Source organism: Lissotriton vulgaris, chromosome 8 (assembly GCF_964263255.1).
Source record: "Lissotriton vulgaris chromosome 8, aLisVul1.2, whole genome shotgun sequence".
NCBI lineage: Eukaryota > Metazoa > Chordata > Amphibia > Caudata > Salamandridae > Lissotriton > Lissotriton vulgaris.
The window spans coordinates 614658377-614673874 of NC_141696.1; the positions used below are offsets into that span (position 1 = coordinate 614658377).

At 43.8% G+C, this 15498-nt stretch overlaps 1 protein-coding gene across 1 annotated transcript in view; it reads left to right on the forward strand.

The window, feature by feature from the left end:
- IMPG2 (interphotoreceptor matrix proteoglycan 2) overlaps positions 1 to 15498 on the forward strand; it is a 904006-nt gene that overhangs the window by 854729 nt on the left and 33779 nt on the right. The gene's annotated exons all lie outside the window — the stretch shown is intronic.

Genomic DNA, 15498 nt, shown 5'->3' on the forward strand with positions numbered 1-15498 from the left:
GTTCTGATTTAATGGCATCAGAGGTCCAGTACTTATACCCAGTTGAGCATTTGAAGTGGGAAAGACATCAGAAAGATGCTGTGAAGTGCACAGCATCTCTTTCGTTCCTGCCCTGACTCCAGACTCACTACAAGGGATATGCACCCTTCCTCTGTGTGGGGGCAGGACACAGCCCTTTCAGGTGTGTCCGCTCCTCCCACCCATCCTGTTCAGGGTGACCCATCAGCATGTCACTCAGCCACACACAAAGGAAGGAGAGGTGTGACTGTCAAGAGGGAATGCAGCAAGCTAGTTGTCATCCATCCCAGACCTATTTTCCTGGGACAGGCTGAAGGCACCAAAAAGGTTACACTAAGAAAATATAAACCTTCAAAAAGTGGCATTTTCTGAATAGCAATTTAAAAACCAACTTCACCATAAGTTGTGGTTTAAATTGTAATTACAGAGACCACAAATTTGGGGGTCTCATATCTTCCCAATTGGAACTTATTCTTTGTGAGATGTAATAAAATAATCCCAATTTTACCCCATGGGAAAGAGGAGCCTGCGGTAGTAAAAAACGATTTTTAGAGTATTTTACTACCAGGAAATGTAAAACTCAAAAGTACATGTAGTACTTTTTATATAAACTGCAGCCTACCCTTGGGCTGTCCAGGGCCTACCTTAGGGGTGACTTGTATTAAAAAGGAAGGTTTGGGCTTGGCAAGAGGATTAACTTACCAGCACGACACAGCAGTTTAAAAACTGCACACACAGGCTCTGCAGCGCCAGGCCTGAGACCTGTTTAAAAGGCTATTAAGTGGGTGACACAATCAGTGACTTAGAAGTAAATTAAATATACCAATTGTGGATAAGCCAATGTTACCATGTTTCAAGCAGAGAGCACGTGCACTCTGGACACTTTACCACTGCTAACCAGTGCTAGAGTCTTAAAGCCAACAAAAATGAAATCAGTACAACAGTCAAAACAGGAGATCATAAGGCAAAACGTCAGGGGAAACTAAACCAAGTATGCCATGTCTAACATTCTGTCCTAGCAGAGTTGAACTTCAGGCAGTTGGTTCGCATCCAGTCTGCTAACAAGGTCATGGTACATACAATTTTGTTTACGCATGCAATTGATGATTTATTATAGGTGTTCCTTTCAAAGTACTGTGTTAATAAATTGTTGATGGAGAACGAGAGGGGCAGTGTGGTGTACTTCACCTGGAAAGGGTCTTTGAAGCATGCTTCTTGGGTGTTAAGAACGTGCCAAGTCATGTCATCGAACAATGTCAGACCTGAGTTCTTACAACTCTCACTAGAGTTTTAAAATAAGAACAAAAGACTGTGTAATCTCTAAACTTTTGTTTTTGGATGCATTCCTTCAAACTAGCATCAATGTCTACAAGAGATGAACTTTTGCTTTAGATGTCCCAGGGACTCTGTAGTTGTACGATTCGCAACTCGCTACAATTCATCTATTAATTTAAAATGGCAGTATCTGTTCAATGAACAGTATGTGCTGCTAGGGAACACCACCCACTGTGCACAACCACCACCAACTGAGAAGCAAAAACTTGTGTGTGTGTGTTATGGCTGCACTCACGCAAACCAGCATTAATTTATTTTATCTTGAATAGGCCTGTCTGTCAGTTCACTCTTGCACTGTATACCTTCTAGCTGTGTATTTTACAGACTATCTTTTATTCTGCAATTGCAGGTTGCAGTACTGCAACTCTCATGGCCCAATCCTCTATTGTCATGATAGTTACACATGTGGAAAGCATTTTGTCACATTCAGAGCTGGACTGGGAACAAAAGCAGCTCTGGCAAATTTTATCAGACAAGTCCTCATCCTGCACATAGTGAGCCAGCCTGAAAACGGCAAGGGAAGGTTTTGTCTTTACTGGTGAAGAAGTCCCTCCACCCAAACTGTAAAAAAAAATGAAATGTACTTTTTACAACACATTTTTCATTTTACAACACTGTCCAATTATTTAATGTTTGTATAAAGTTTGGAGGCAGGGTTGCATGAATGAATAGCTGGTTGGCAGCCGAGGTCGGTGGGTGAATTAATTCAAGAATGGATGATAATTATACTGAAAGCATTATTCTTTGATTCAAAGTGGGAGTAAAAAAGAGATAACCACGTGGTGACCAAATTGCACTACCTGAAAGCAGGAAAGCTTGCATCAATCTCAGCTTCCACTTGACCACAAAGTGACATGCTAGTCATTTACATTTTTTCCAGTGCCTCCTTTTGCTTCATCATCACATGAACGCACCTTTAACTACATCAGTATAGGGTGTGCTATGTGAAACTGTGATGTTACTCCATCTATAGTAACACTTTAGGCTACATATAGGGCCTGATTCTGAGTTTAGGTGTTTTTTAACACACCTTATAAATAACAATACCACGGGATATTGGTACAAAGATCCATCAGAGGGCTCTCAATCGGCAGAATTGACTGACCTTCTGTCTAACCTTAATTTTAAGCAATTGGTGCTCTCCCCCACCCACGACAAAGGACACATACTGGACCAGGTGTGGTCTAATACCACATGTGTGACCTCCCCGCTAACCTTGCCTTGCCTATGGTCAGACCATCTTATTCTTAAATTTAAGATTTGTGTTACTTCCATCAGAACCACTGTGCCAATCGCTGGCAGGCTAGCCAGAAATTTGAACGCAATGGATAAGACTGCTTTTCTACAGTCACTAGCCAAAGATGTCCCCTCCCTGGACAACGACATAAACTTGTCAGTTTCCACTCTTACTGACTGGCTACAAGCGGCTAGTAATCTTCATGCCCCTTACAAAAGAATTAGACTAGCACGGCGCACGGATGCCAACAGATGGTTTTCTGCCGACCTAAAAATTAGGAAACAGGCCCTCCGGCATCTTGAACGCCGGTGGCGCCGTGATTATGACACTGAGGAAAAAATTAAATACACTTGGGCGAGGAAGGAATATATGAATGCCATCTCTGCAGCAAAGGCAGAGTATTTCTCTTCCCGCATCCTAGATTCATCAAATAAATCTAAAGATATTTTCTCTGTCTTTAATGAATTGACCAACTTGGAGAATGTCCGTCCTAAAGTAATCCCTACTCAGTGTCTGTGTGACTTACTTAATAATTATTTTAGTGACAAAATCACAGACATAAAAGCTAGCATTCCCCAATCAAAAGACTCCAATCACGACCGGCATGGTAATCAAGACCGGCTCTGCCACACTTACCAACTTTCAACCCATAACCTATGGCCAGCTTTCGGAATTAATGACGAGAGTCAAATCCGGCTCCCCACTGGATACTTGCCCCCCTCGCATCTTGAGAGAATGCTTCTCCACCTACCCAACCCCTGTTCTTGCCCTCCTAAACGACTCCCTCTTATCGGGCATAGTCCCGTCTGCCTTCAAAGAAGCCACGGTCATACCTCTATTAAAAAAAACCAGGGCGGACCCTGCATGTAAGGCAAACTAGAGGCCCATCTCCTTATTGCCTTACCTGGCAAAAATCCTAGAGGCACACGTGGCGAAAACTCTCTCTAATTTTCTGGAGGAGGAGTTCTGCTTTGACCCTCATCAGTCTGGATTCCGGCCTGCGCACTCAACGGAGGCAGTGGTCACTGCAGTTCTGGACACACTTAGAGACTGCGCAGATATACGCTCCCCCCAGGCCCTGGTGCTCCTGGACCTGTCGGCCGCGTTCGACACAGTCGACCACAACATCTTGGTCGACCGTGTCGGACAGGCCGGCATACAGGGCGCGGCGGCCTGCTGGCTTAAGTCCTTTTTAGAGGATCGCTCCCAAGCAGTGCGCCTGGGGGACCTAACCGGTATTAAACAGCCTATCCCATGCGGAGTACCACAGGGCTCCTCCCTGTCACCTCATCTCTTTAATATATGCATACTCCCTCTTATACAAACCTTGAGGGACAAGCAGGTGAGAGTATTTAACTATGCAGATGATCTGCAGCTACTCTTCACCATTGACAACTCCGAAAAATCCATTAGTCACTTCCAGTCAACCATGTGGTTTATTAAATCCTGGATGGATCAAAATCAGCTGAAACTAAATCCAGGTAAAACCGAACTGGTACTGACTGGAGATAGTGCTAAGCACTGGGGTCCCCATTATTGGCCATTAGATCTGGGTCAAGCTCCGCAACCCTCGTCATCGGCTAAAACGCTTGGTGTCATTGTGGACAGTGACCTTTCATAAAAAGCACAATTGGGCCAGGTGGTTTCCAAATGTTTCTACCAGCTAAAAAAAATCAGGAAGGTCCGGCGACTACTAACGCCAGAAGCTATCACCCAGGTTGTGATCGCCACAGTTCTGTCCCACCTGGATTACACGAATGCCATCTACCTGGATCTCCCAAGCTATCTACTTAAGCGTCTCCAGATGGTGCAGAACTATGCTGCTAGGTTGATCCTGAAGCAACCAAGGTGGCAGGCAGCGACTCCCCTTCTCATCAAACTGCACTGGCTTCCGGTCATGCAACGCTGTGCCTTCAAAGCAGGCTGCATGATTTTTAAGTCGCTGCATGGCAAAAGTCCTAAATTCATTAATCAATTAATCACCAGATACGTTCCCTCCCGCAACCTTCGCTCACTCCACCTAGGCCTTCTCCAGACCCCCTTCTTCAAACTTAAATGCTCTGGTGGACGTAGGTTTGCAATACTTGCCCCCTGCTTATGGAACGCCTTTCCTTTGGAAATCCGGTTCTGCCAAGATCACCTACCTTTTCGAAAAGCGCTGAAAACCTGGCTTTTTAGACAAGCTTTTTAACCTACTTTTCTCCTCACCTCCGATTGTGTTACTGTCAATTTGTAGCGCCAAGAAACTAATCAGTGTTAGTGCGCTTAATAAATGATTTAATAACATAACAGAACATATATTATTTAACACCAATGATGTGTTTGTGGAGAATGACATGAGGATTTTGCTGCTTAACACACCAATATTTGCATGATACAGTAAATACAGTATGTTTATCCCTGTTAAAATTTTGGTAGATCAAACCTGCCAAGGTTTATGTAGGTTGATATTTAATGCATCTGATTAGGTGCGTTAAATACCTTCAGTCCATGTGTAAACAGGAGTTCACAATGGTTAGAATTAACCGACCCACTCGTATCCGGCACATGGGGCAAAAGACAATTCACTCTCCTTTAGATTCTGTAATAAAATAGTCAGGGCAGTGGTGTTGGGGACATAAAAGTGATTCTAATCATGAATTAAAAAACGTTCAACATGTGCCATTCTATGTACCAGTATAATCAAATATACTAACCTGAAAAGAGTTTAAATGGCAACTTCATGAAAATTAAATTGCTTGGCATATTTTTTTGTATTCAAATCATTTTTTATTGAAAAACACTAATACAAAGGGAAAAAAGCCTACATACATGTAATAAAGGAAATAAAGGGGATAAAAACGAAAAAGAAAGTAAATGAAATGACAATAATAATGGGTCCGACTCAAATAATACATTCAAGTTATTCATTGCATACATGTTACAAGTGACCATATAAATAAGCAGTGTGATTACATACAATAAACTGAGGTTACAATGATGTTACATATATTACCATTTGCATAATATGACTTTACCGGCTAAGGTGAGCATAAGGTGAGCAGGAGGTCCAACAGGTGTTGGATTGTTATCCTTGACTAGTGCTGGGTCCAGAACGCCTAGTAAGATATATGAAAATTCCCTTAGAGGGTTAATGTTTAGGATGTGTCCTATACTATTATACATTTTATCCCAATAAAGCTGTAAGGTGGGGCAGGTGAAGAGCATATGAGCGAGGTCTCCAACAGCAGAGTTACAGTTCCAGCATGTCGGATTATCTTTTAAGCGGAGTTTAAAAAGTTTTTCAGGAGTCCAGTGTGACCTATTGAGTAACACGTATTTAGTCTGAGATAGAATAGGGGACATTTTATTCGAGAAGGCTGTGCTATATATTTTATCCCATTCAAACGAGATATTGGTGGCCTCATTACGTTTATGTGCCTTCCTAGGGTTAGGTAATAAGAGTTTGTATATTCTGGAGACGGTGTGCCCGCTTTCAATATTAGTGATAATTGAGAAGCTAGCGATGGGTCATAGGGTTTAATGGAACGTGCAGAGAGAAGAGCTTTCCATTTTAGAAAGTCGTAAAAGTCCACAGGAGTTAAATTGTGCTGGCTCTTAAGGTTTGAGAAAGGTAACGGGTGGGGACCTGCATTGAGATCTTTAACTAAGTTTATACCTTTCTGAGACCAGAGCTCCCAATAGAGCATATTACCTTCAATTCTCAGAGAGGATTTCGCCATAAAGAGGCTATATTAGACTTATTTACTTTTAATTTATGAAGGAGGTCTATTCGTAGGAGGGCTCTTCTGGTGTTAAGGAGAATATATCGTCAGTGAGGAAGATGGGAGCGATCCATGGTGAGGAGGGCAGATAAAGGCATTTTATCAATGATTGACTTCTCTCTATCTAGCCAAATTGGTTTATAGTCCGGGTGTACAGTCAACAAATTGGCTCCTTGCTTGCAGAGAAATGCCGTTTGATAATTCCTGAAGTTAGGGAGACCCAGACCGCCTTTTCCTTTAGATAGCTGTAGTTTATTCAGTGATATTTTAGGTTTCTTCCCCTGCCACAGGAATGTATTGAATCGTTTATAAATCTTGTTCAAGAAATCAGAGGAGAAAGTCATCGGTAGCATGCTAGCTAGATAATTCACCAAAGGAATTACCATAATTTTCAGAGTTTCGGCTGTGCTCCACCATGAAAGATATTTAGGGGATCACCCTTCTAGTAATATGGAGATCTTTTTGAGGACTAAAGTTTTGTTAGTGTGAAGGGTAGAGATCAAGTCTTTATCAAAGTCAAGGCCTAGATACTTAAACCTTTTTGGTTGCCATGTCAGGCCAAGGTCTCCCATAAACTCTTTGTTACTAAGGTTATTTAGGAGTTTTACTTCAGTCTTATCTTTCTTTAGCTTGTACCCGGACACACTAGAGAAGCTTTCAATTGAGGACATGAGAGCAGGAATAGCCTTATCAGCCTCTTCAGAAACCACTAAAAAGTCATCGGCGTAAGCGGTAATTTTGACCGTATAGTCGTTAAAGTGGACCCCTGAGATACAGTCGTCGTTCCTAATGTGAATTAAAAATGGTTCAATGGCGAGTAAAAATCGTGAGGGAAAAAGGGGGCAACCTTGTCTAGTTCCTTGTTGTAACTGGAAGGATGGTGAGATCGAGCAACCTGCACGGACTCTAACCGAGGGGCTAAAATATAGAGACATTACCAAGCCCAAATTTATTCAGTGCCGCTTCTAAATATGTCCAATCAACTTTGTCAAAAGCCTTTTCAGCATCGAGCGTGATGGCTACTGTAGGTGATTTAGTACGTTTTGCTTTTTCTAATACATGGGCCAAGATCCTGGTATTGTCGCTGGATAGTCTATTCTTCAAAAAACCAACCTGTGAGGGGTGAATAAGTTTAGGCAAGAATTTTTGTCGACGGTTAGCCAGAATCCTTGCAAAAATCATACAATCTATGTTGATGAGGGAAATCGGTCTGTAATTATTGGGAGTTTTGGGTCTTTCCCTTTCTTAGGTAGAACTGCAATGATGGCTTCAGTCAGAGTTCATGTGACTTTACGTGCCTCACTGAATTCGTGGAACAGATGTAGGAGTGGTGGAGTTAAAAACGAGGGGAAACACTTATAAAATTTTGCGCTAAACCTATCAGGGCCACATTTAAGCAATTTAATTGATTTTTTAATTTCCAGGGTGGTTATTGGGCTGTTGAGTTCTAACTGCTCCGATTCTGAGAGGGTTGGCAGGTCACACTTGTTCGAATAATCCTGAATCTTAGTATTATCTACCTCTTTGTTCTTAGAATATAAGGTATTATAAAAATCTTTGAAGATTTCAGCTATCTTGTCTGGGTCAGAATGTACTACGCCATTGTGATCTTTTATACTATTAATCGCGTTCTTCTGTACTTTACATTTTAAGTAGGCAGCTAGGCTTTTACCTGCCTTATTTGATTCACAGAGCCTGAATTTCTTTTGCCTGTTAATCCATACCCCACCTCTATTGCTTATTATTTTATTATATTCATATTTTTGGTTTACTAATTCATTCATTATTAACTCATCCCTAGATGCTATGTGCTTGCTTTCTAGGGCTTAGATCTCGTTTTCGAAGTCGTCAAGGGCCTTGTTGTATTCCTTATTTACTGCTGATCTGATTTTAATGATTTTACCCCTAATAGTACTTTCCAGAGCCTCCCAGCGGTTTAGGTCAGACGTGTCATTCCTTTTATTGTGCAGCAGGTAACTCTCGATTGCATTTTCTATGAGTTTCCTATGTTGTTCTTTTTCTAACACCTCATCATTCAATCTCCAAATTAACTGACGACTGGACGGTTTTATGTTGGAAATAGAGAGTGAGATACAGGAGTGATCAGATACCACCCTGGGCTCTATTGACGTCTCCACGATTCTAGCGGTGGAATTACTTGTGATAAATAGGTAATCAATACGTGTGTAGGAATTTCGAGGTGGTGAGTAAAAAGAGTACTCCCTACTTGTGGGGTTTTGTAATCTCCAAGAGTCCAGCAAATTGAACCGTGAGCAGAGGTTAGTAAAGGCTTTATGGGAATTGTAGCTGCGATAAGCGCACCGTGAGTCCCTGTCTAGAGCCGGGTCTAGAGGTAGATTAAAGTCCCCTGCAAGGATATGCATAGCCGAATCTGAGATAGATTCGATCTGTATAGTTAGGTCGTTCCAGAAGTCTAGTTCGCTAGTATTAGGCGCATAAACATTGGTAATATAGAACTCTGTGTTGTCCTTAATCAATTTAGTTGTGACCCACCTCCCATTAGTGTCGGCCGTATGGGCTTCTATTTCAAAGTTTGACTTTTTCGCTATAAGGGTCAGAACACCGTTTTTCTTACCTACTGCCTCAAAAATAGATTTTACAATGAAGTTGTAGGTTCTACGTGTATTGAATTGTTTGGCGTCGATCTTTGTTTCTTGTAAAAGAACAACATCCCGTTTCTGTCTCTGGAGATAATCCAAAATCTTCCTCCGTTTAACCGGATGGTTAAGACCTTTAACGTTAAGCAAGAGTATTTTCAGGTTATTCAGTATAGAAATCCCTAGGGGGGTTTTGAGCTTGGTATGTGGCATCATAAATATGTTATAAGTGTGATCCCAACTAAATCAATACCACTGCTGCTATTAAGGTCTAAAGACCACCGTCCCATGAGAACTGTCAGTGTGTACAGGTCGTATATAGGGGTGTGTAACTGTGAGGTATCAACTATGCAATTAGTATGAGCACTATTAGTGTTAGCACTTTTAGGGAGCCCAATGCAACTACCAAACCACATGTACCACATGTATTGCGTGTACCAGGTAGGCCAGCGTATATGACTCAAACAGACATGATGCGTTACACATTGGACCATGGAGATAGACGAATGAGTGCCATAGTTAAAAGTTGGAAATTGGCATTTGAGCAAAGAAAATGCCAACATACAGACAAAAGTAAGCAAAATGTTCTAGCAATACATAAAAATAACCAAATTGAAGTCGAACCTGAACCCCTCCCACCCCCTCCCACCCCACCCTGAAAGGAACTAGTCAACATGGTGACAAGGGGAAAATAGCTCTCCTCCCATGGCAATAAACAAACCATGTTGGACTATTGAATCAAGTCCCATATTCAGAACAGCGGATGCTAATTGCGTAACTATTGTTAACTAAATGACTAGACCACATTAATAGCTGCCTCACATTTAGTTAACACTAGAGGGGGTACGTAGCGTGTCACGGTCATTACTCGGACTGCTAAAACTGTCAGATATAAAGGGTTTAATAGGAACAATTGCCGGAGTAAAGGCAATGTAAGGCTTGCAGGGGGTACGTTGAGGACTCGGTTATATCTGAACCCTAAAAATAAGCAACATTGTGTTAACCAAGATCTAGAGTTAGGATGATGTACATATGTAAATGGGAAACAACCTGAGCACATATCAGTAGGAACCAGGGACTAATATTGTCCCCACCTAGTAATGTTCCCAACATTAGGATTCTGCCAAGACATTTCAAGCAATAGTTAAACAGCTTCAACCAACAAACATTTTTGAACACGTCACAGAGTAGCGAACCGCAGCCATGTAGTGACGAAACCTAGGAGGATATTCCAGTGTTTGCAGAGAAAGCACCAGTTGTTGTCGTGACCATAGATAGCCCATCCAAAAGTTCGACACCCTTTCGAGGGATGAACCTAGTTGATACTCTACTAAGGCATATCAAGCAGTTGTAAGACAGCTACAACAAACAGAATTGAGAATACATTACAGAGCAGTAAAATCGCAACCATGTATTGAGGCCATTTCAGAAGGATATTCATGTGCTTGCAGCGGAAGGACCAGGCGTTGTCATGTCCATAGAGAGTTCATCCGGGCCATCAAGGAATCTTTTGAGTCTCTGGGGATCTGTAAAAACCAGGGGAACGCCTTGGATGACCACACGGAACCTTGCTGGGCCTGCAAAACCAAATTGGTAGTTTAATGAGCGTAATCTGGGTTGAAGAGCAAGAAAACCTTTCCTTATGTGCACTGTCTCCTTACTGTAGTCCTGAGAGATAAAGATTTTGCTGGATTTCCATAGAATATGATTGTTTTTACGCATAAAGGCCAAGACTTGTTCAACATGTTGGTAGCGCAGAGGTTTGCATACGATTGGTCTTGGGCCTTTTTGGTTAGGAGTGATTCTGGAGGGAACCCTATGAGCCCGGTCAAATTCAAGCGGATGATGAAAGGTTAGATTAGTTGCTTGTGAAAACCAGGATTCCAAGAACGAGATGCAAGAACTGCAAGCATCCTCCGAACCCTCCGGAATTCCGAAAATGCGTAGGTTCCCTCTCCGATTTCTGTCTTCTAACTCAGATAACCTCCTAGTCCGGCAATCTGTTGTGGTTGATACGTTTTTGAGGGATTTGCAGACTTTAGTCTCCGTGTCTTCTAGATGACTTATCCTGGCCTCTGTTTCGGTTAGCCTGGTGTTGGGATCTCTGATATCCTGTCTGATTGCAGAAATTTCTTCCTTTGTAGATTTTGCCAAGTTGTGAACTTCTGCCAATTTATTCAGTATTGTGTCCATTGTGACATTGATGTCTTTTTTACCTTTAGTGGGTGAGTCAGAATTTGGTGAATCGGCTTTAAGTCTCTTGAGGTTTTTTGCTTCTTTTTCACCCATGTTGAAAAAGCTGTGAGAGCCGAGTTGGTATGCAAGCAGTATTTTCCTAGGGAAAATCAGCCTTCCGGTTGCTCCTGACAGTTGTGCAGCTGCTCCTCGGAGCTTAATAGATGGTGGTTAGTGACTGGTGGGGCGAGCACTCCACAGAAAGATCTCAGCACTAGTTAAGTGGTATATTTATGACAGGCGGAGGAACCACAGTGTTAAGAACGCTCCATCAGGGGGCCATTTTAGGGTCAGGCAAGGCTAGTGTTAGACATAGGGATTTTAGGCGGCAGCCATTGTAGAACCAGGCATGAATGAAGATGGTAAAGTACATTTCTCAGATATGAAAGCAGTATGAACGAAGATGGTAAAATAAAATTCTCAGATATCACACCGCGTCAGAATCATGCATGCCAAATACATGATAGCAGAAGGACGCCAGTAGCCTGCATCTGCACAAAGACACCTTTATCTAGCTTAACAGTTGCCCTCTGAGTAGACTCCACCAACATAATCCACAGGCAATACACAGTGCTAGTTATGTGTTATTGTCCATCATTGGGATAAACTTAGACTTGTAGTAGCTGTTGTGAGTCATAAAAGTCAGCCTGCTGCTCGCCTGTTCAGATCTCTGCTTTTATGCATTAATACAGACAGTAATGTTTCCCAGGAGTTTTACAGCCATCAAGGCTACATCAAAAAAAGAAGAAAGGGCTTCTGTTGTTTGGATCGTCTGAATGCAAGCGCCGCCGCAGAGGTTAATTATGTTGTGCCAGTAATCTGAATAGTCGGGATCCCTAATGAGCGCCGAACCCGCACGCCATTTTGGGTGCAAGCGCGCGCTTCAGCCAGTAGTGTCGGGCAGTCCGGGTGGTCAGATCTGCAACAACGGACTGCAGAGCTTGCCCTATGCTCGTTGTACTGGGCTCCGGACACCTCACCTCAAAAGTGTAGGGCAGCAGTAGCTTGGGGCCGCAGAAGATCGTCCGCTTCTTGTGTTTGTCAGATGGGATCCAACGTGAGCGGAGAGGCTCAGAGTTTCAGGCCGATCGTTCTCGCCTGGAACAGACTCGCAGCCACATCAGAATTCTTCACAAAGCAAGTCCTCACATTCAGACAGCGATACCTGGCGCAAGGGTCGTCGCGATCTCGAAATTATGCATAGAAATGCAAAGGGAAAGCAGCACCACGGGAGGAGGTAATAGCTTACACCGCCATCTTCTCTGGCGTCCAAACCACGCCCACAATTGTTTGGCATATTTAAGTGTCAGTGGGATAGTAAAATAAGGTTAGTAAAGTGGAATATAATTTTTTTTGACAGCTTTCAGGTGATGCAGCTGTAGAAAATATGTACTAAATAGAAGCTCATGGAGTTGAAAGGTGAATGAGACCCATTTTATGAAGAATAAACAAACATTACATAAACACTATCTTTATGTGTGGACTTATATCTTCATTACTCTGGCAAGGAAAGAAAATCTGATGGAAATATGCTATTAAATTCTTTAGCTTCCCAACATCTTTGAAAACAGTCTGCATTACTGTATTTAATTTGATACCTGAACATTAGAATACTTTAAAGCTAATTAATCATATCTGCACAGGACTCTCTGAGCCAAGTATTAGCAGACGCCTTACCCCCCTTTCTACTGGTGGGCAGCAGTTATCCTGGTCCCAGGGACCTTGCAGAAGACAGGAACCAAATAACTACAAGAACAAATGGTTTTGAAGCGAACATGCATTAAACCAATTTGTTTCACTTTGTTTGTAACGCGCCGAAGCGCTAAAGGCTCGTCCGGCACCCAGGAACTAAACCGGCCCCCCTCAGCTGTAAAAGGTCCCCACCCTGTTAGCCCACCGGAAAAATGTCCAGTGCCCGGTATGTCCAGTCTGGGCCTCCTCACATTTAGATTTTGTACTTCATAATACATATTTTTGATGGATAAATATTTCACCAGATTTCTCACGTTACAGGTGACAGACCTTTTTTATTTTTTTATTTTTTTTATTGTTTTCAAGAGTAGAAATAAACATTACAGCATGAAAGAGGCATATCAGATAGGAGAGGCCACGAGAACAGATAAGTACATAGATTCTGTGAAGCAAATGGATGGCCAATTGTATTCGACATGACAAAGGTTCAGTGCCTGAGCTGCAAACGTCCTTTATAGTGAGGCAATGAGATTGTATGAGTAAAGACCATAACCAAAACTCCCACCCAATCCCCCCCCTCCCCATTCCCACCCCACTCAGTGTGCCGAATCTGTGGAACAAACATAGCTACATTCACATAGTAGATAAAGCAATTACCCAGACGGACTCGGGGGGTCATGTGTGGTCGCTGTGAGTCGCAATATGCGAAGGTATTTAGGGCATGTGACCTCGTTGAATTCTTTGGATAGAAGGGAAAGCAGTGGGAGCCATACCTTCTGGTAGGCAGCCGTGGAGTGTGTGAGCGTGGCGTGGATACGTTCCATCCCCAAGGTGAACCATATTTTATGCAACCAACCCGTGTGAGTGGGCCTGGTGTTGGAGCCCCAGAGGGACAGAACCTGTTGTGTTGGGGATTGCCATGCAAGCCGCATCTGGCAACCTCTGGGAGATTTTAGGGGGAAGGTGAGTGCATTAGGTAATCCTAAAATGGTATAAGCTGGGAATCTAGGGATTTCAGTATCAAATGTAGAATCAATATCAGCTAAGACTGTCTTCCAATATTCCTGGACCTCTCGGCACTCCCAGAGGAGGTGAGTTAAGGTGCCCTTTTCACCGCAGCCTCTCCAGCATAGCTGGACTGGGGTGAGGTGCCAATATATAGCTAACTTCGTCGCCGCTTCCCTGCCTGCGGTGTTTCGAGTGGTGTGAGAGGCTCTGTAATATAAAAAGCTCCATTCCCTGGGTGACAGGGCCCTTCCCAGTTCTGCCTCCCACCTCTTTTGACCTGCCGTCTTGCCTGAAGGGGCGGGGGGTGTAAGCATTTTGTAAAGTTCAATGATAAGATGTCTGTCTGTTTCTTTCGTCACCAGCCACTTCTCAAAGGTCGTCATGGGTCTGCCAACCAGAGGGACAACGTCCGGATGTGTGAGCCAGTATCGAAGCTGGAAGTATTGAAATAAATGGGGGGAGACAATGTCGTACCCTTGGATTATGTCCGGTAGGGTAAAGAAACCCTGCGGGTCGAAGAAGTGGCCGGCGGAGAGGCAGCTGATGCCGTGCCATTGCGGGAATGCATGAGGAACGTTGCCCGGTGGGAAGTCTGGATTGTCCAGGACAGGAGTAAGTGGTGAGGGGAAGGTAGTGAGCCTTTTTTGACCGCCACTGCGTTCCAGACCTGCATAACAGTGCGAGTGATGGGGACCGCAGGAGGTAACGTGGTCTGTGTTGTCGGGGCAGGAATGGAATTTTCCAGAGGGATGTACGGGCCATTGCCCTGTCCTGAAACAACCAGCGTTTCTCTGACTCCGGCCTGAACCACTCCACCAGATATTGAAGATGTGCTGCCTGAAAGTATTGTAAAAGGTTGGGCACCCCGACTCCCCCTTCGTCCGTGCTCCTATATGTTAGCCGTTTATGTAAGCGTGCTCGTTTGCCCTCCCAAATGAAATGGTGGAAAGCAGCTTGTAAGATCGCGAGGGTGCCAGCTGGCGGGAGCACCGGAAGGGTCTGGAAAATGTACAAAATTTTAGGCAGGGTTGAAATTTTCACCGCAGCAACACGTCCCAGCAGGGAGAGGGGTTGCTTGGACCAGCGTGCGAGATCGGACCGGATTTGGGAGGAAAGAGCCTCGTAATTGAGAGTCAGTGTAGATTCTGTGGATGCGGTAAGTGTAACACCTAAGTATGGAAGGCTTAAGGTCGATGATAATCCTCCCCCATAGACAGGTGGAGATGCCTGTGATTGGGCCTTGCTGCCCAGAGGCAGGATGAGGGATTTCCCTCTGTTGATTTTGAACCCAGAGACAGCCCCAAAGGATTCCAACTCAGTCAGGAAGGCGGGGACCGAGCGTTTTGGATGGTCCAGAGAGCTATGATGTCGTCGGCATATAGGCCGATCACATGGGGCTCCCGGCCGAAGGACATGCCTTGGATGGCAGGGTTGTCACTGATTTTTTGCGCGAGGGGTTCCACATATAGGGCAAACAGGAGGGGCGACAGGGTTTATCCCTGCCTCGTTCCCCGTTAAATCTCAAAAGGATCCGATCATAGACCGCCCACACGGACTCGGGCTTGAGGGTGATGGTAGCAGCTCGCGACAC